At 43.5% G+C, this 20,186-nt stretch overlaps 1 long non-coding RNA gene across 1 annotated transcript in view; it reads right to left on the bottom strand.

The window, feature by feature from the left end:
• Nucleotides 1-19,934, bottom strand: part of LOC147028630 (uncharacterized) — a 71,524-nt gene extending 51,590 nt beyond the window's left edge. The window contains exon 1 of the long non-coding RNA XR_015057635.1: nt 19,593-19,934. This is a non-coding gene — a long non-coding RNA (uncharacterized LOC147028630). The remainder of the gene's footprint in view (nt 1-19,592) is intronic.
• Nucleotides 19,935-20,186: the final 252 nt, after the last annotated feature.

Genomic DNA, 20,186 nt, shown 5'->3' with positions numbered 1-20,186 from the left:
GATGTGTACCCTGCAGCCTCATCAAGTCAGGGGATTCTATTTGTATTTAGTAATGAGCTTAATTTGGTCATGAGTAAACGATTTGCAGTGTTATCTGGATGAGCTCATAACAAGGGCGAAATCTGGATTGACGCTCTGCTTTCATTTATTCAAAACCATAAACACATAAATCCCAGTCTGCAAAGACTTAAGTGCAACACGGACACCATCCTAGTTTGGAGGTGACTTGTTGGCATTATTTATGTGCATGATGTCAGTGTCATGTCACATCGAGGCTCAATGTGCTCCCTTTGTTATACTGTACTGTGATATATATATATATATATATATATATATATATATATATATATATATATATATATATATATATATATATATATATATATATATACATATATATATATATACACATCTACATACATTGAAACATGTGGAGTGTGACGAGCACTCCCCCGATCCCCATTGGACACAGTCAGACACCAAAGCATCACCTCCACCACAGAGGCCTCGGCCCGGTAACTGTCAAACAGACAAAGATTATTTGGTCAACATCAGTGAAACATCTTACAGAGCCGCCGATCTGGATTTCAGGCTTATTTTCCCTCATCAGGACAGCATACCGATAAATATCAAACAATGATGACCACATTCGTCGTTTATACATCAGAAGCACCTCCTGACTGTTATGGTGAGCATCGCTGTGGATTATGTCTCACACGGTTAAACCGCATAATCCGCAAAGAGCAACTGTCCGTCTGCCACCAAGACTCCACCACCCCCCCCCCCCACCAAAAAAAAGATGTTTTTTCCACACACAACTGTTCCTACCAATTCTATCACACACACAAACACACTCATACATACATACAAACACACACACACACCAAAATAAACAAACACACTTTTCGGACTGCGTGGATCATTAGCTGGACACCGTTCTTCCTCAAGGTTTCGATCCTTTTAGCCCAGAACCTCTCCAAACGGTGAATCCACAACCCTGGTCACAGATCCACATCAGTAGATTACCTACCCCAGCTGATCCACAACCTCAGTTGTGTTCAGGCAGTCAATACACAAGAATCAAATAAATAGATAATAAACATATGAATATTGAAGAAACAGCACAGTGGATTTTCAACGAAAAGAAAATGACAAATCAGTGTAAGAAGCCTCACCAAAAGAAATGTCCATAATCACACACATCTCGTTTTTTCACAAAAACGGTTCCTAAAAATTAGATCACACACACACGCACGCACGCACGCACGCACGCACGCACGCACGCACGCGCGCGCGCGCGCACGCACGCACGCAAACACACACACACACACACCTGGTAGGTCTCTCACCTGTGAAACCCATTCACCACATGTGGAGATAGGCATCAACAGCAACTTGCACATACACACACATACGGAAACTTTGAGAGGTGGTGCAGGAGCATTTAAAACCCATGCTATCTTCCTGGCAAAGGTCTGCCTACATGCATGCATGTTTGTACATGCAGCGACCTTTGCACCTCACAGGTCGGCTCACTCCGAATCTGATTCGTACATGCTGGTCTCCTCAACAGAGAGGGAAGGTTGGTGAGCAGGGGGAGGGGTAGGAGAGAGATAAAGAGAAGGAAGAGGAAAGGGGGGGAGGGGTCAGAGAGAGGGAGAAGTTGGGTTAGGAAAGAGGGAGAGGGGAAGGAGAGAAAGGTGTGGAATATGGGTGAGAGGCAGAGGGTGAAAGAGGGGAGGGGGAGAAGAGGGAGAGGGGTGAGGAAGGCAGAGGGGTGAAGGAGGGAGAGGGGTGAATCAGGGAGAGGGGTGAGGGATTCCGGCAGATGTGACTCCGAGTTTATCATCCATCCGAGAAACTGCACACACATTGATGAATCACTCTGCTTGTGAAACACCAGGATGACAGCTTATAGCTGGGTCAGGATTGGAATCCAGGCGACAGAGAGTGAGCATGCGTACCTCCCGGCTTTCCTGCCATCATTTCATTACCAATATTTCATTACTGAAAACATTTTTTGCTCATTGTGATCAAATAATTACCCTCGCCGAAGGATTCGGAAAGGATATTGCATTTGGGTCTGTTTGTCTGTTTGTTTGTCTGCACAGAATTGTGTTTTTCTCCACAACCGCTTGTCGGATTGAGACGAAATTTTCATAATTGGTGCGACGACTCATGTAGAATGTTTCAAAGATAATTATGACGTCATAGGTCACGTGGTTTGGCAGCTCTATTGGAAAAACGGAAAAACTTTGGACCTCTGTTTCTCCGAAACCGCACCAAGGAAAAATTTGAAATGGCACATAGGAAGTACTCATCATGGAGAATGAGTGTGATATTCATGACATCATAGGTGCCCTCATTATGACATCATAATTGCATCTGTAGAACGCTACATCCACTCAGTTTGAAAATTATTGAGGTCATCGAGGGATAAAATGGTCCACAAAATATTTTTTGATATCATCGGTCACGTGATTCAGCAGCAATATTGTTTTTTTCAAAAATCTTCTTCTCTGAAATGGCTGAACCAATCATAACTCCCAGCAGTGATAAAGTGGCAGTTTTAATTATGTCTCTTATTAATTATGTAACACACCAGTACACAAACACCACACAACACACCACACCACACAAAACAAGTCCTGGTGAGGGTCTGCAATCTCCGATTGCTCTTTTTCTTGTTTTTATTTGTATTTATCTGTGCGAAAGTGACGGTTCGTTTTATGGAAGATCAAACAAAAAGGGGAAATGTCGTGGAAAATAGAATTTCACATTTTCAGTGAGCCAGCCACTGCCTGTTGCACCGCAGAACAACACTTGGCTAAGAACGCATGCGAGTGACCCCTGAATTTTGTTCAAGCCGATCAACGTACAGTATTCAGTGACAGTGCGAATATTGTAGAGTGCTCGCCAGGTGGCTTAAGCACTCCAACGAAATGATTGATCAGAAATGGCTTGCTTGGCACACAATAGGCAACCACCGAACAGTCATATGAGGCATATACCCCCCAGAGATGCCCAAAATGTCAAATACATCACATAGCCAAAAATATGTGGACACCTGCTCAGCCAAAATCTTGTTCCAAAATCATGGTCATTAATATGGAGTTGGTGCCCCCCTACTTTGCTGCTATAACAGCCTCCACTCTTCTGGGAAGGCTTTCCACTCGATGCTGGCACATTGCTGTGGGGATATGCTTCCATTCAGTCACAATAGCATAAGTGAGGTCGGGCACTGATGTTGGGCGATTAGGTCTGGCTCGCAGTCGGCGTTCCAATTCATCCCAGAGATGTTCGATGGGTTTGAGGTCAGGACTCTGTGTAGGCCAATCAAGTTCTTCCACACCGATCTCAACAAACCATTTCAGTATGGACCTCGTTTTGTACATGGGGGCACTGTCATGCTGAAACAGAAAAGGGCCTTCCCCAAACTGTTGCCAAAAAGTTGGAAGTAAAGAATTGTCGAGAATGTCATTGTATGCTTTAGCGTTAACATTTCCCTTCACTGGAACCAAGGGGCCTAACCCGAACCATGAAAAACAGTCCCAGACCATTATTCCTTCTCCACCAAACTTTACAGTTGGTACTATGCATTCGGGGAGGTAGTGTTCTCCTGGCATTCGCCAAACCCAAATTTGTCCGTTGGACTGCCAGAAGGTGAAGTGTGATTCATCACTCCAGAGAACGTGTTTCCACTGCTCCAGAGTCCCATGGCGGTGAGCTTTACACCACTCCAGCAAACGCTTGGCATTGCACATGGTGATCTTCGGTTTCAATGCAGCTGCTCGGCCGTGGAAACCCATTTCATGAAGCTCCCAATAAACAGTGCTTGTGCTGACGTGCTTCCAGAGGCAGTTTGGACGTCGGTAGTGAGTGTTGCAACCGAAGACATGATTTTTCTGCACGACACACTTCGGCACTCGGCGGTCCCGTTATGTGAGCTTGTGTGGCCTACCACTTCGGGGCTAAATTGTTGCTGCTCATTGACGTTGCCACTTCACAATAACAACACTTACGGTTGACCGGAGCAGCTCGAACAGTGCAGAAATTTGACAAAATGACTTTACTTGTTGGAAAGGTGGCATCCTGTGACGGTGCCACGTTGAAAGTCACTGAGTTCTTCAGTACAGCCCATTCTACTGCCAATGCTTGTCTATGGAGATTACATGGCTGTGTGCTTGATTTTATACACCTGTCAGCAATGGGTGTGGCTGAAATAACTGAATCCACCAATGAGAAGGGGTGTCCACATACTTTTGGCCATGTAGTGCATGTCCAAATTGGACAAATGAAAACTGTTCTACGAGTTGGAGCTGCTTGTAAGTTCAATTGTGGTGCTTAAATTTTGAAATTCTGCTTCGTTTAAGAGATTTTTTGCGGTGATTGCATGTGCAGAAATCAAATAAAGCAATGAACGCTGACGTCTACGGGCATTTATAAGCATTGCAATGTACTCAGTGATTCATTGCTATGATGAACAGGCAATTGATAACATGAGTGAGGAAAGTGAAAAAAGAAAAACTTAATCGTTAAGAAATTATCGCGGCCTGTTCCAAATCAAGACATGGTTGAGCAGGCCAAAAACATGGCAGCTTCAGACCCCAGTGAGGTTACCTCGGATACACCTCAAGACCCGATTGTGAGTGGTGACAGAGGATGCACCTGATAAAGGATATAATTAAATAAGCCCGTTAATTATCTTCAAAATGGGTGTTTTAATTAACCCAAACACCCAATTTTCACTCTTGCACTTCCTTGGCGTTTTCTTTGTGTGCATGCAAAGTTTCAAGCTGCTAGGTTTCATGGTTTTGGAGTTATGGAGACACACTGACATTTATTAGTGTATATGATAATTTAAAGGCTGCATTTTTGACAATCCTTTCCCCATCGAGCACATCTTTTACTGCATGTGGAGACATGAAACATTTCTCATTTGTTCTTCGTTTTATATTCTTCATAATCAGTCCAATGGTGAAAACAAATCGCTGCGATTCAAATCTCAACATGTAAATCACTGACCCTCAGCTTCACACACAATTATTTAATGCATCATTGGTGCTTCACTCTTCAGCCTTCAGAGAAATGATGATTTAAAAAAAAAAGATAGTCCTTTTCATTAAAATAAAACACTTCAATTTGGCATTTTCACATTGCCAAATGCATTGCAACCAACAGTGAAATATTACAGGTGGAAAAAAAAAAATCAGACCACAAGACCTGTCACTTCTCTGGGCCCTGGCCTAATGTTCTAACCCAAATTTGTAGCATTCTGACTGGTGAGTTTGGCTAGGAAGATTTTTTAAGGAATTTATGCGATTTTATCAAAAATTTACGAAGTTGTTTTTGGATCACACACACACATACACACAATTTTGGTGAAGATTCCGGTCACATGATCAGCATGGCCTCCACAATTTAACATTAGGATCCAGTCCTAATGTTGTAACCCAAATTTGGCAGCATTCTGATTGGTGGGTCTGGAGAAGAGGGTTTTTAAAGGAATTTACTGTCAGCCACTTTGACCTACTTAAAGTCACATGACCGGAACAAGCTTTGCAATCCGCATTACCAGTCAGGAGCAGAACGTTGCTGCCAAATTTCAGCCAGATCTGCCCAGCAGTTTGGCCAGAGAAGTCGAAATAAGAGACGGACAGACGGAACATGATGACAATACTTTATCTGGAATTCCAATTCCAGATAAGCTAAAAATGCAACCACGCACCAAGATGAAGAGAACAGAGATGTCACGGAAACACAAACTTGAACAAAGAGCCTTTTAAAAACTAGAATAAACAAGAACGTAGGGAAAAGAAATACAACTTAGAGTAGCACAAGACACATACGTGAATCCCTGAGCATAAAAGAAAAAAAAACTAGAGGGGGAGCACTCGGGAGAGTGCAAAACCTCCGCCGCCAATACTGCTGGGTCACTCAAGTTAACCTTATATCTTATTCATTAAATATGATGTCAACAGTGCTGACAGAGTTATAGTTCTTTTCTCCAACATTATTTTTTTTTGGGGGGGGACCAAGTCCAAAATTTAATGTCATGATCCTTGGACCATACCTAACCCCCTCCCCCCCCCCCCACCAAGTTTCGTCGAAATCCGTCGAGGAGTTTTCCGTAATACTGTTCACAAACAAACAAACAAACAAGCAGCCAAATACTGGTACTTACGAAATCGTCAACTTGACCTCTGACCTTGTCTAATAAAAGCTGTCTCTAGAGAAGGTAGCGACGCAAACCAGAAGTTTCTACGATGATTCTGTACCAAACCATCAAAAATTGAATGTTTTGGATGTTTGACCTCACTGTGACCTTCACCTTTGACCGATTTTGACCAAAATCTAATCAGCGCGAGCCATCACCCTCCTGAATCACGTGGTATAATTTGACATTGGTAGCTTCTTCCGTTCTCGAGTTATTGTGCCTACAAGCAATCAAACAAACAAACAGACAAACAAGCAGTCATAGACTGGTACTTACGAAATCGTCAACTTGACCACTGACCTTGTCTAATAAAAGCTGTCTCGAGAGAAGGTAGCGACGCAAACCAGAAGTTTCTAAGATGATTCTGTACCAAACCATCAAAAATCGAATGTTTTGGATGTTTGACCTCACTGTGACCTTGACCTTTGACCGATTTTGACCAAAATCTAATCAGCACTAGCCATCAGCCTCCTGAATCACGGGGTGCAATTTCATATTGGTAGCTTCTTCCGTTCTCGAGTTATCGGTACCAAACCATCAAAAATCGAATATTTGACCTCGACCTTTGACCGATTTTGACCAAAATCTAATCAGCACGAGCCATCACTCTCCTGAGTCACGTGGTGTAATTTGACATTGGTAGTTTCTTCCGTTCTCGAGTTATCGTGCCTACAAACAAACAAACAAACAAACAAGCAGTCATAGACTGGTACTTACGAAATCGTCAACTTGACCTCTGACCTTGTCTAATAAAAGCTGTCTCGAGAGAAGGTAGCGACGCAAACCAGAAGTTTCAACGATGATTCTGCACCAAACCATCAAAAATCGAATGTTTTGGATGTTTGACCTCACCGTGACCTTGACCTTTGACCGATTTTGACCAAAATATAATCAGTGCGAGCCACCACCCTCCTGAATCACGTGGTGTAATTTGACATTGGTAGCTTCTTCTGTTCTCGAGTTATCGTGCCTACAAACAAACACACAAACAAACAAACACACAAACAAACACACAAACAAACAGAAACGGAAGTCATCAATATACTTACGAAATCTTTAGATTTCGTAAGTAACAAACAAACAGAAAGGGGTGAAAACAGTAACCTCCATCCATCTTCGAAGATGGCAGAGGTTAAAAATATAGGGTCAATACCCCTGGGTGCTCACCTGGTCGTGGCTGGATAAGATAACCAGGGAACCACTGGTAGGCATGGATGACCCATAAAATATGCAATCGGGAAGAAAGTAAATATCTATGGATTTGCTTTTTTATATCATGAACAAACTTTGGTACATCACGGGTGATGAAGGTGGTGGTCAAGTTTCAATCGGATTTTGTGTGTAGTTTCTGAGAAGAAAACAAATACGCCTTTTGGGGGGCAACCCCCGTAGACCTCCTTCGGGCCCGATTATTACCCTCGCCGGAGGAGAGGGTATTGCATTTTGGGTCCGTTTGTTACTTGGCAAAAAAAAAATTTGCCAAGTATGTTGGTCTGTCTGTTTGCCTGTTTGTTTATCTGGTTTTCACACAATTTTTGGCCACAGTTTTCAAGTAATCGTTTTGAAAAAAAATTTTTGTGTGTAGGTGACCGGCCAAGGACGGCAACGCTAAGTTTTGGTGAAGATCCGAATCCAGATTCGGATCTGAGGATTTATTACGTGATTCTTCACCATTAAGAAATGGGGCCAAAAACGATACATCGCACAATATCTCAAAAGGTTATGGATGTCTTCATAAAACTTGGTGGACAGGTTGGGAGTGCCACAAGGAAGAATTGATTCCGTTTTTGGCAACATTCTGATTGGTGGGTCTTGTGAGCAGTGAGAGCGTCTTGTGATGTCATGTGGTTTGGCAGAACCCAGGACCTGAGTTCGGTTCCCGATCTGGACACGTATTTTTTCCACATTCATTTATAATGTTTGTTTTATCCAGTTCATTTCCAATTATATTACTACACCCACTGTGGTGATTGATAGCGGACATGGATGTGTCCCCCTCACGGGGGGAAGACCCTCTCGTGAGCAGGCCCTCGCTGCTCCTATGGTTGGCAGCGAGTGCCCAGGAAGCAGTGGGAGAAAGAGAGTGACATTTGTATTTGTGGACGAATTGCGTTGCTTAGCCGGTGGGTCACTCAGATGGCAGAGCACTGATACAGTTTGCCAGAGGACCTGGATTCGATTCCTGGTCTGGACCCATAATTTTTCCACAAATATTCAAAATGATTCAGTTTTGAAGATCCAGATCTGGATCTGAATACAATAATTATTTAATTACTATCTGGTTCTTCACCATTGAGAGATGGGGCTAAAATTATATTGCATGATATCTCAAAAAGTTGAGAACGGATTCGGATGAAACTTGGTGGACAGGTTGGGTGTGTAACAAATACTAATTGTATCGATTTGGTGAAGATCCGAATCCGGATCACATTTCGAGAAATTTAAGTGATTCTTCACTGTTGAGAGATGGGGCCAAAAATGATAGAGCACAATATCTCAAAAGGTTATGGATGGATTCACACAAAAACTTGGGGAACAGGTTGGGAGTGCCACGAGGAAGAATGGATTCAATTATGGTGAAGATTCCAATCCAGATCTGGAGACAACAATTATTTAATTTTTAACTGATTCTTCACCATTTAGAGATGGGGGTATAAACAATATCGCATGAGATCTCAAAAAGTTGAGGACGGATTTGGGTGAAACTTGGTGGACAGGTTGGGTATGTGACAAGGACCAAATTATTCAATTTTGGTGAAGATCTCAATCCAGATTCGGATTCGAGAATTTTTCAGGTGATTCTTCACCCTTGAGAAATGGGGCCAAAAACTATGTATTAGCATGTTATCTCAAAACGTTGTGGACGACTTGTGACAAAAGGTGGAAGAGTTGGTTAGGTGACAAGAACAAGCCGATTCGATTTTGGTCAAGGTCTGAAATCAGATCCAACCTATCAGTGGCATACAAGATGTAAACTATAAACTATTCAGTCTGTTCTCTCTGGAGTGCCGTTCTGTTTCGCCAAGTTGTTACTCTACGAGTGATTTTTCATTTGCTTGTTTGTTTGTTTGTTTGTTTGCACAGAACTTTCATGTTTTTCTCTGCAACCGCTTGTCGGATTGAGACGAAATTTTTACCATTGGTGCGACTACTCATGTCGAAGATTTTAATGACAATTATGACGTCATAGGTCACGTGGTGTGGCTGCCATGTTGGAAAAATGGAATAACTTTGAACCTGTGTATCTCGGAAACCGCACCAAGGAAAAAATTAACACTTGGCACATGGCAAGTACTCCTCATGGGGAAGGAGTCCGACTTCTTTATGACATCATAATTGAATATGTAGAATGCTACATCTGATCAGTATGAAAATTTTTGAGGGTCATCGAGGGATAAAATGATCCACAAAAAAAAATTTTTTGAAAACCTTCAAAAATCTTCTTCTCCGAAATGGCTGAACAGATTAAGGCGAAACTTTACACCTGTGACCGCCTAACCATGAGGAACAAAATGTTCAAGACATATTACATCAGAGGTCACATGGTTTGGCAGCCACATTGGATTTATCCTAAAACATACAAAAATTCTTCTTCTTCAGAACGGCTGGACAAATCGAAGGGAAATTTCACACAAATGTTCCCCAAGGCATGCGTGTACAAGGTTGTGAAGGAATAACTGAAGTAACGGGGTTTGGCAGTCATATTGGATTGAAGAAAAATATTAAATAATGTTTTCTCTGGAACCGCTTAATCAATCGACGTGAAACTTGTGATCTAGTAGTGATGGGGAATACATGTTTTCAATTTCAACTTGATTGGACACATGGTCTGGCAGCCAGAATTATTTCATTTTTTTATCTGAGTTTATTTATTTATTTATGAATAAGGCTCACTTGGCTGTGCCTGGATGGGTTTGAGGGTGGAAGAGTTGCAGCTGAAATGTGAATCCTATCCAGGTTCCTCCTAATGACTTCATCTTTTATTTTTGCTTGTTTGGGTTCCTTCTGATTACTCCAATGCAGGACTGTTCCGAATTGGTCTTCCATTTGATTTGAGTTGAATTTATTTTAATACCATTCTGAATTAAATTGAATAATAATTTTTTTTAACCTCATGGGTCAAGGTCAGGTGTCCGATCAAAGCAGGCCATCTTGGTACCAGGTCATCACTGCCAGTAGTTATAAAGTGGCAGTTCTAGTTATGTCTCTTATTAATTACGTAACACACCAGTGCACAAACACGACACAAAAGTCCTGGCGAGGGTCTGCAATCTCTGATTGCTTTTTTCCTGTTTTTAATGCCATTGAACAAACTTTGGTACATACACAGTGATGAACGTTGCTGGTAAAGTTTCATCGAAATCGTATGAGTGGTTTCAGAGAAGAAGTTGAAAGTATTTGTGGACAGACGGACAGATGATGTGTCATCCCATAACCTCCCTGGAACTGCATTCCAAGTGAGTGACAAAAAAACCAAAAAACCAAGGGAATGATGAGTGGAGAGGAGCAAGGGGAGAGAAAGAGAAAGAGACAGAGACAGAGAAAGAGACAAAGACACAGACAGAAACAAAGACAAAGAGACAGAGACAGAGACAAAAAGACATAGACAGGGACAGAGACAAATGCAGAGACAAAGACAGAGACAAAGAGACAGAGACATAGACAAAGACAGAAGGGACAAAGACAAAGACAAAGATAGAAACAGAGACAGAAACAAAGACAGAGACAGTGATGGAAACAAAGACAAAGACAAATACAAAAACAAATACAAAGACAGAGAGAGAGAAAAAGTGAGAGCCCCCAAAGAGCAAGCAGTCCATTATGGAAGCAGTGCCGCACCACGAAGCCGATAAGGATTGGTGAACGGAAGGAAGCGTTGGAGATAACGCGGGCGGTGTGTTGTACACGCTAATTAAACGTCAGGAAAGAATCAGCTACGCAGCTGCACTACGTTCACCTCCAGACCTCTTCCAAGGAATATTGAAAGAACAATGTTTCCAAGCAAGTTAAAAAGGCAGCGTTTATGCTGCTGATTTCGCGATCATGCAGTTTTTTTCTTCGTTTTTACGTTTTTTAGGATCTACTTATGCCATCGACATACCCACTGATTATGATTAGAAAGATTATTTATTTCTTTACAAGCAGTGATTTTTCACCTTTTTCAATTACTCTTTAAGAAATGAAAATGTTGGCACAGTTTCGGAATACTTGTTCTCAAAAAACAAACAATGGAAAGTCAGTGTTTAGATATAAAGGTTATATTATTTGGTGCAGATTGAGTATGCCACAGGGACTTAAATAATTCCATGCTTCCAGGTGCATCGGAGTGCGCCGTGATGAGGATTCTGATTTCTGGGGAAATTGAGCCGAGGATTGGACCTCGGACATGGCAAACATTGAATACATTTAAACCACGTGATCGCATACATGTCTCCAAAGAAAACATTACATAGTCAAAAATAATTAATTCATTATTTTCTTTACACACAGCAGCACTCAACCCAATGGTCGCTCTCCTACTGTCTTCAAAAATTTATATGAATGTTGTCCGATTTAAAATCGCACGCACCTGAAGGGTCGTCTCAATCCCACACAACGTGGAGAAGCATCTTTTTTCTCCCTTTCTTTACAGGAGGATCATGAGCTCAGCGTGTTTACCTCCTGAGCACCCATAGTACGGCAGCTTCACCAAAAGATGGGGACATTGAAAAAAAGCACCAAATTTTGTAGATCACTTTTTGTGATATCTTACCATTAAATATTTTGATAGGGACCTTTAAATTTGACATCTCAGAAGCTGTAATTTGCATCATTTAGAATATCAAAGCATTTTTAACCACCAAATCATATTATAACTAGAACTACATTGCCGATGGCACACCATCGCATATTCCCACGCATACTGCTTTGTCCAATTAAAGCTAGGTGAAATTTTATTGATTTAAAAAGCTATGACAATTTTTTTTTTAATCGACCCCCATGACCCCAACCCCCCTGGCCCGGCCCCTAGGGATCATATCAAAAATCCAAAAGTGTTGTGCACTTCTCCATACATATATCTACTATGTCCCAAAGTTTCAAGTTTCTATATCAAACGGTGTAGGAGGAGTTACAGGGTAAGACAGACGGACTTACGGACGGCGGAGACAATCACAATATTCCCGCTTTTCTTCGAAAGCGCGGGAATAATTAAATTATGCAGGAGAGTTGCAAATTAAGACTCATTTTCAGCTCACCTGGACTTTAGTCAGGTGAGCTTATGTGATCGAGCAGTGTCTGTCGGTGAGTAAGTCAGTGAGTCGGTCAGTCCGTAAACTCTTCAGTCATTGTCGCTTGAACTAAACACGATTTTGATTAAACTTGGCCACAAGCTTAATATCTGATGCCAAATGAAGGTGTATTGACCACATCAAAATCTGCCCTAATTAACGGTGTACATGGTGGTGGGGGGAGGGGGTGGAGGGATATTAAACCCCCCCAAAATAGGTATTTGCTGTCTTCTCCAAAACTACACACACAATTTAAATGAAACTTCACCACAACCTTCATCATCCATAATATTCCAAAGTGTATCGACCGCATCAAAGTCTGCACTCATTAATGGGGTCTATGGGAGGGTGGGGGGGGTGTTCTGACCCCCCAAAATAGGTATTTCCTCTCTTCTCCAAAACGACACACAATTTTGATGAAACGACAACAACCTTCATCATCCGTGATTTACCAAAGGTCTATTGACCGCATCAAAATCTGCACTCATTAAAAGAGTCTATGGAAGGGTGGAGGGTGTTCTGACCCCCCCCCACCCCCACCAAATTTGCTCTCTTCTCTAAACTACACACAGAATTTCAATGAAACTTGACCACAACCTTCATCACCCTTGATGTACCAAAGTCTGTTCACGGCATTAAAAAAAATTCAGGGGTAAGGGGTCTCAAGGGGGTTTGAGTGACTGTTGCTCCTGATCCAGGTGAGTTTTTGGATAGGCGGTCCTATTTTTATATAAGAGCACGGGTGCCGGGTGTTGCTGGGCAATGCGGGTCCTTCCCTCCTCCCATCTCTTCCCTCCTCCCACCCCACCTCCCTTCTGTCATCCCACCCCACCTCTACCCTTCCCTCCAGTCTCCCACCCCCACCATTCTCCTCCTCCTGATGAGTGGAAGTTGGCTTTCATTTAGGGCTTCCCACTCTCTGGGAACATATTCAGCACAAAAATGCAAGTTATCTCCACAGCTGACTTGTAATGCCCTCTGCCACCACCACCGAGTGGTGCTACACTATACAAATTTACAAAAAGTATCTTTGTCAGTCTTCCTGCCCGAACCCCCATGATTACAGATGAAACTAAGGAGACCATTTTCATGATGAGGTCGAACTTGGTCAATATGCCAAGTTTGGTGGCAATTGGCACCGTAGTTTTGACATGATTGGTGTTACACACAGACAGAAAATGACATTTAGTAATATACTAAACGACCCATGAACCCGTTGGGTTCCCGTTGTGACAGCGGTTGATAAAAAAAAATCATTAAAAAAAAAAAACAAAGAAAAAAGATAGCTCCAGCGAACTATACCACTGAGGTTGTTTCCATTGATCAAATACTCCCGAAGAGTACTTGACTCAATCGAGAATTGATTTTTTAACAATTTTTTTCATTGCCCGATTTGAACGGAACTTGATATTGCACATCAATGTGAAAAAAAAAACGAAAAAATTATGAGTCATCTTCTAAACACAATTTTATTTATTAATGAACACGGAAGTATTAGATCAAAATGGCGATGTTTATTTTATGCTTAAAAATAAATCGTTCTTTGTCTATACTAATGGTTTGAGATTTTTTAAATAAATCATTTCAAGAAAAAAAAAACTCCAGCGAACGATACCGCAGAGGTTGTTTGCATTGACAAAATTCTCCCGAAGAGTACTTGCTTGAATTGGGAATTGATTTTTAAATAATTTTTTTGTTGCCCGATTTTAACGAAACTTGATACTGCACACCGCAGGCGAATGGTGAGTAAGGTGGCCCTACATTTTTTGCGCTATCGTGTACAGTCTTGGGTGTATTTCTGGAACATACATACATACAAGATAAGAGTTTTCGTAATATATATAGAAGATACAGAGGATGTCCCAAAATTTTGCTTACAGTTTTGAAATTCCATAGAAAATCAAGGACTAGGGATATTGAAAAGCGTTTTTTTGCAGATGAAAGTGTTACGAGTCAACAGATCAGTCGACATCGATATGCGCTTTATCAGAATGTTTAAAAAAAAACAGAATCAATCTTATATACTCCTTATATAAACAGGTGTAATCATAGCTTATATCCTTTACCAATTCCCACCTCAATCGCAGCTACTTACAGAAACATGTTGATCGTTCTCCGATATCTATTTGAGACATTTACAGCTCCAAAATTCTGCGCATATCAACTGAGCCTTGTTGCTTGTACATCTTCCACCACAGCCTTTCATGCTATTGCAGCCACACTTAAGCTGCTCATTGCATGCTTCTGATGCCATGGGGAGCATGGTCCACACAGGAAACCAAGACTTGTTGGCATTATCCAGAGTCCAGCCTCGTCCTTCAGGAGATGAAGTTTCTTGCAGGGTCATGCGACTCGTGGTCCAGATCCCAGCCTGATGGACTCTTCCATTTTAATTGAGTTGAATTGATTTTATTGCTGCGTAGGTGGGAGCGCTTTGAGTGCTGCATAGGTGGGATGTTTTCCATCAATTTGTTTTGTTGGCAGAACATCTCTCTCCGTGCCTCATTGACAGGGTCCTGGTTGCTCGGCTTGTCCGAGAGGACAAATATGAAGCATTCTAGGAGTTTGCTTTGGGGAGGGGGGGGGATGTTGATAGTGCAAAACCACCCTGGGGGAGTAAACAGTCTTCATGGCAAGATTGAGCCCTGGGGGTCAAAAGGTGTGGCCGACAAATCAAAACACACACACACACACACACACACACACACACACACACACACACACACACACACACACACACACACACACACACACACACACACACACACACACACACACACACACACACACACCTCAAATATGTATATAGATACAACAAGAATATATAAATAAATATATAACACGTGATCTTATCTTCTACAATCTTATCTTATGCAAACATTACAGGTGCCATCAGACACACCTGACAAAATTAGAATAGCTAGAAAGATAAGAGAGAGTACGAGGTGTAAATGACCCCTATGGTACTTGGGCATGGCTGGCGAACCAGTGAAAACCAAGTCGCTTAGGAGGAGGGAGGGAGGAAGAAAACTGGGGGTGTCCATGGTGCATGAGTGGGAGGTGAAAATGGGATGTAATGAAGTGCAAGTGGGGTGCAGAGAGGGAAAATGAACAGGTGCGTATCTGTAGGTTGCTATTTCAGCTCTTGTGCATCCACAGCAGACAAAACAGAAGATGAGAGAGACAGAATTGTGAGAGGATAGCTAATAATGGAGTGCGAGAGTCTAAGTGCAAGTGCTAAAGTCAAAGATCGGTCTGATCAGAGTCAATGATCTGCCCATTCAGCGCTCTTCTCCGTATTTCTCCTCGCGCCACGGAACAGGTCAGAACTCTCCTCCTCGTCCAGCCACATCATATATATTGTTACGGCTGTGTAAATTCGCATTACACCATAAATAAAAGGGCCCTCAGGTGAGATATCTTCATAGGTACATGTGTAGTTAGCCTAAACCCATTGTATAGAGGGAATTTATGCGATTCATCCGGGCTGCGACGCTTTGAGTTAGCCATTTTTTCTTTTCTGTCGTTATTTTGAACCAACCACGTCTCAAGCACCATCACACAACAACCACCTTAACCACCACGCTCCAACCCACAGACAACAACAACGCCAACCCTCACCACAGAAGACCCTCCACCACCTTCACCTTTACCTTCACGAATTCATCCCACATCATCGCTTCTACGGCCATTCCCGCACCACCTGTGAACACTGAACGTAGGGCTGTATCGGGCCTGTTCGGCGATTGGTGCCGAACGCACCGAGCCGCGAGCGCGAATGGCGGCCTTTCCGAGGGGAAAATTCGGATTAGAAACGCTTCACGCCCACTTCTCCTCCGTCCAATTGGCGAGCGCGGGGCGGTTTGGCCCCGCCTCCAAGCTTGTGTATGTGAAGTCCGTATATGCAAATTTTAGGATCAGGAGAGGTTCACGCCCATTTTTGCCCGACCAATGGCTAACCGGGGGGGGGAGCGGCGTGGCCCTGCCTTCAATCGCGTTCTGATCCTAAAATTTGCATATTGGCTGCTCCTGCCGCCTATAAAAAGGCGAGCGCAAGGCGAATTGGAGCAAGTCGGATTTTGGAGTTGCTTGGAGAGTGTCGTCGAGAGGTTGCTCTTGGGGACAATGAGCATTGCGTTGGCGGAGCTGAGTCAAGTGCGCGCGGTGGAACTGCAAGCCAGGGAGCTCGGGTCCGAGGCAAGAAGGACGGCGACGAGGTTGCGGTGTCGGGGATCGCTCGTCTCATTGCGGGACCCAAGTCAGCCAGCCACTCCCCTCCCCCAGGGCATCAACAATTCCCCCTTTCCCCCGCGCTGAGATAGTGCAAAAGGGGGCCACGATCCCACCCCACCCCAAACGTGGTGCCAACGAAACCCGCCAAGGGGCACGGAGTCGGGGCACAGCGGCACGGCCACATTTGCAGCTTGCCCGCCAACGCGTCACGAGGACGCGGGTAAGACCTCGCTGGTCTCGCGGACCTGGCCGCTCCTCTAGGTCACGCGCACATTTGGCCGACGGGCCTGTCTGCCTCCTTGTCTGTGAGGGTGGCTTCTTTCCTTTGCTTTTGTATAAATGTGTGTTGGCGCCGTCTGTGAAGTAAAACTGTATAAGTGTTGCCGTGTGTGCGCGTAGTCGGTTTTAACTCTTGTATTTGCTTTATGTGCATTTTGATTCTGTATGGCTGTATATACGTGCTTTCCGTGTGTCGCGTAATAAAGTGCTTGCATGTTGAACTGTGCCCGTTTCCTTTGTCTTTTCTCTATTGACTCTCCATCCTGCTTCACGTAAGGGGTTCGTAGTGGGTGCAAAACGCCCGGTAAATAATCTGAACCGTCGAGGTCGACGATAACACCGCTCGGTTATTCCGATAGTCCGGAACGGGCCGCCCAAGCGGCTCGTGTCCAGAGTCGACCTGCGGCGAGGTACGATCGCCTGGTTTACCATCCGCGTGGGTACTTAGGTAGGTCGAGTTTGGCGAACAACCCTATCCTACACGGGTGGCCGATTGGCACGATCGTGGTGAGGTCGAAAGGCCCACCCGTGACTAGCTCCCGGCGTTGGTCCGAGAGGATCACGACAGAATTGTCCATCCGGTGGGCGACGTGCTGTGATTCGAGTTACGTGGCCGTTCGCACGCCGGCGGGCACGAATTTGCAACAATATATATATATATATATATATATATATATATATATATATATATATATATATATATATATATACATACATACATACACAGATATACGGAAAAAAAAATACCACCCGTTGCTTCGCTGACAGTAATTTACGAAAGTGGGGAGGCAATTTTTCAGGAATCGACAGGTTTTACCAACCTGGTAAAACCAGGTCAGTGTGATTACCAACTTCAGGACTTACTGCATACAACCCAGAAATCTTGAGAAGCTTTCACCGAAAAGTAATGTTTCATTTAGAAAGACATTTCAGGGATATGTTCACAAACATTATTCTTTATCAACAGTTTTGTGTGGGCAGGTGGAAAAAAAATAAATAAAAATAAAAAAAAGAAAAAACTTGGTTCGGTAATTGAAAGCACGTTAATATGGCAAACGGCTCGGAAATTGGGTGTTGTTTCACAACTCACTCAGGGTGACGGAACACGAACCACTCGCTCAGGGTGACGGAGCACGAACCACTCGCTCAGGGTGACGGAGCACGAACCACTCGCTCAGGGTGACGGAGCACGAACCACTCGCTCAGGGTGACGGAGCACGAACCACTCGCTCAGGGTGACGGAGCACGAACCACTCGCTCAGGGTGACGGAGCACGAACCACTCGCTCAGGGTGACGGAGCACGAACCACTCGCTCAGGGTGACGGAGCACGAACCACTCGCTCAGGGTGACGGAGCACGAACCACTCGCTCAGGGTGACGGAGCACGAACCACTCGCTCAGGGTGACGGAGCACGAACCACTCGCTCAGGGTGACGGAGCACGAACCACTCGCTCAGGGTGACGGAGCACGAACCACTCGCTCAGGGTGACGGAGCACGAACCACTCGCTCAGGGTGACGGAGCACGAACCACTCGCTCAGGGTGACGGAGCACGAACCACTCGCTCAGGGTGACGGAGCACGAACCACTCGCTCAGGGTGACGGAGCACGAACCACTCGCTCAGGGTGACGGAGCACGAACCACTCGCTCAGGGTGACGGAGCACGAACCACTCGCTCAGGGTGACGGAGCACGAACCACTCGCTCAGGGTGACGGAGCACGAACCACTCGCTCAGGGTGACGGAGCACGAACCACTCGCTCAGGGTGACGGAGCACGAACCACTCGCTCAGGGTGACGGAGCACGTACCACTCGCTCAGGGTGACGGAGCTCGAATCGTTTCTCAACCAATTCAATGGTTGATAAACAGTTGCCACTGTCACTACATACCATTAAGGATGCCTTTAACTTTAAAGCCCGTCTTCACCGGGCATGCAGCAGTTCATGAAATAAAATAACTTTATCTACAAAAGAGTTCGGAGTCCACGCAAATGTTTTAACTTGTGCTTTTTGAGACGTCCGGTTTTTTTTTTTTTTTCCACATTTGCTTTGATTCCCTGTCGATTACCTCACGAAACCGACGAAAATATCGACACACATCTGGCAGACGCTATGGATAAGCAGTCCCTCAGGTAAGGGGGGCCAGGGCGTGAGGTTGAAGCAGAGAATGCATTAAATCATCCAGCTCAATGAAGTTGGTTAATATTGTCATGTTCCTAAATGTTTTGTTCACTCAATATAATTCTCCAAACACTCGAAAAAGAGAAGTTTAATGCTTTGGAACTTTTACATTTTCTTGTGTATGTTTGGAGGAGGAGGGAACATAGCCTTGCTTACTTAAAGTAAATTGGTATATCGGCTTAATTATAAGACTCGTTATTTCTTCAAATTACCAGATTTCACAACAGATTTCGACACTTATTTAGTCCGGACGATAAGCGAACCTCAAAACCGAAATAATATTTGCCATGAAACACTTTAATTAGTCCGTGAGAGTAGACTAATTAAAGCGGAAAAATAATCGTGGAAAATCGTATCATCTCATGCATGAAATCGCTCCGAACTCCTAATTTGAAAACTTGTAGTACTTACAAAAGCGATGTTCACAACGAGTCGGAGCTGCGATGAACACGCACTCAAATATGAGTGAGGAAAGTGAAAAAAAACAAACAACTTTATCCTGAAGAAATCACGACGGTCAGTTCCAAGTCAAGGCATTGTTGAGCAGGCCCAAAAAACATGGCGGCTTCAGACCTTGGTGAGGTTTCCCAGGAAACGGCTAAAGACCCAGAGAGCGAGGTGGCCTAAGATCGCCTGATGAAGGATATAATTACATAATGCTGTTAATTATCTTCAAAATGGGGTGTTTTAATTAACCCAAACACCCAATTTACACACACACCCCTTTATTAGTGTAGATTGATAGATACATGATGGAGCTAGTGCATGTATGTATGTATGTATGTATGTATGTATGTATGTATGCATGAATGTATGAATGTATGTTCGTATGTATGTATGTGTATATGTGTGTATGTATATATGTATGTATGTGTATATGTGTGTATGTATGTATGTATGTGTATATGTGTGTATGTATGTATGTATGTGTATATGTGTGTATGTATGTATGTATGTATGTGTATATGTGTGTATGTGCGTGTGTATGTATGTATGTATGTATGT

Source organism: Eptatretus burgeri, chromosome 4 (genome assembly GCF_056783735.1).
Source record: "Eptatretus burgeri isolate ZD-2024b chromosome 4, Ebu_testis_v1, whole genome shotgun sequence".
NCBI classification, from domain to species: domain Eukaryota; kingdom Metazoa; phylum Chordata; class Myxini; order Myxiniformes; family Myxinidae; genus Eptatretus; species Eptatretus burgeri.
The sequence above is the reverse complement of the archived record's forward strand: the minus strand, read 5'-3'. Positions and strand labels throughout refer to the sequence as shown.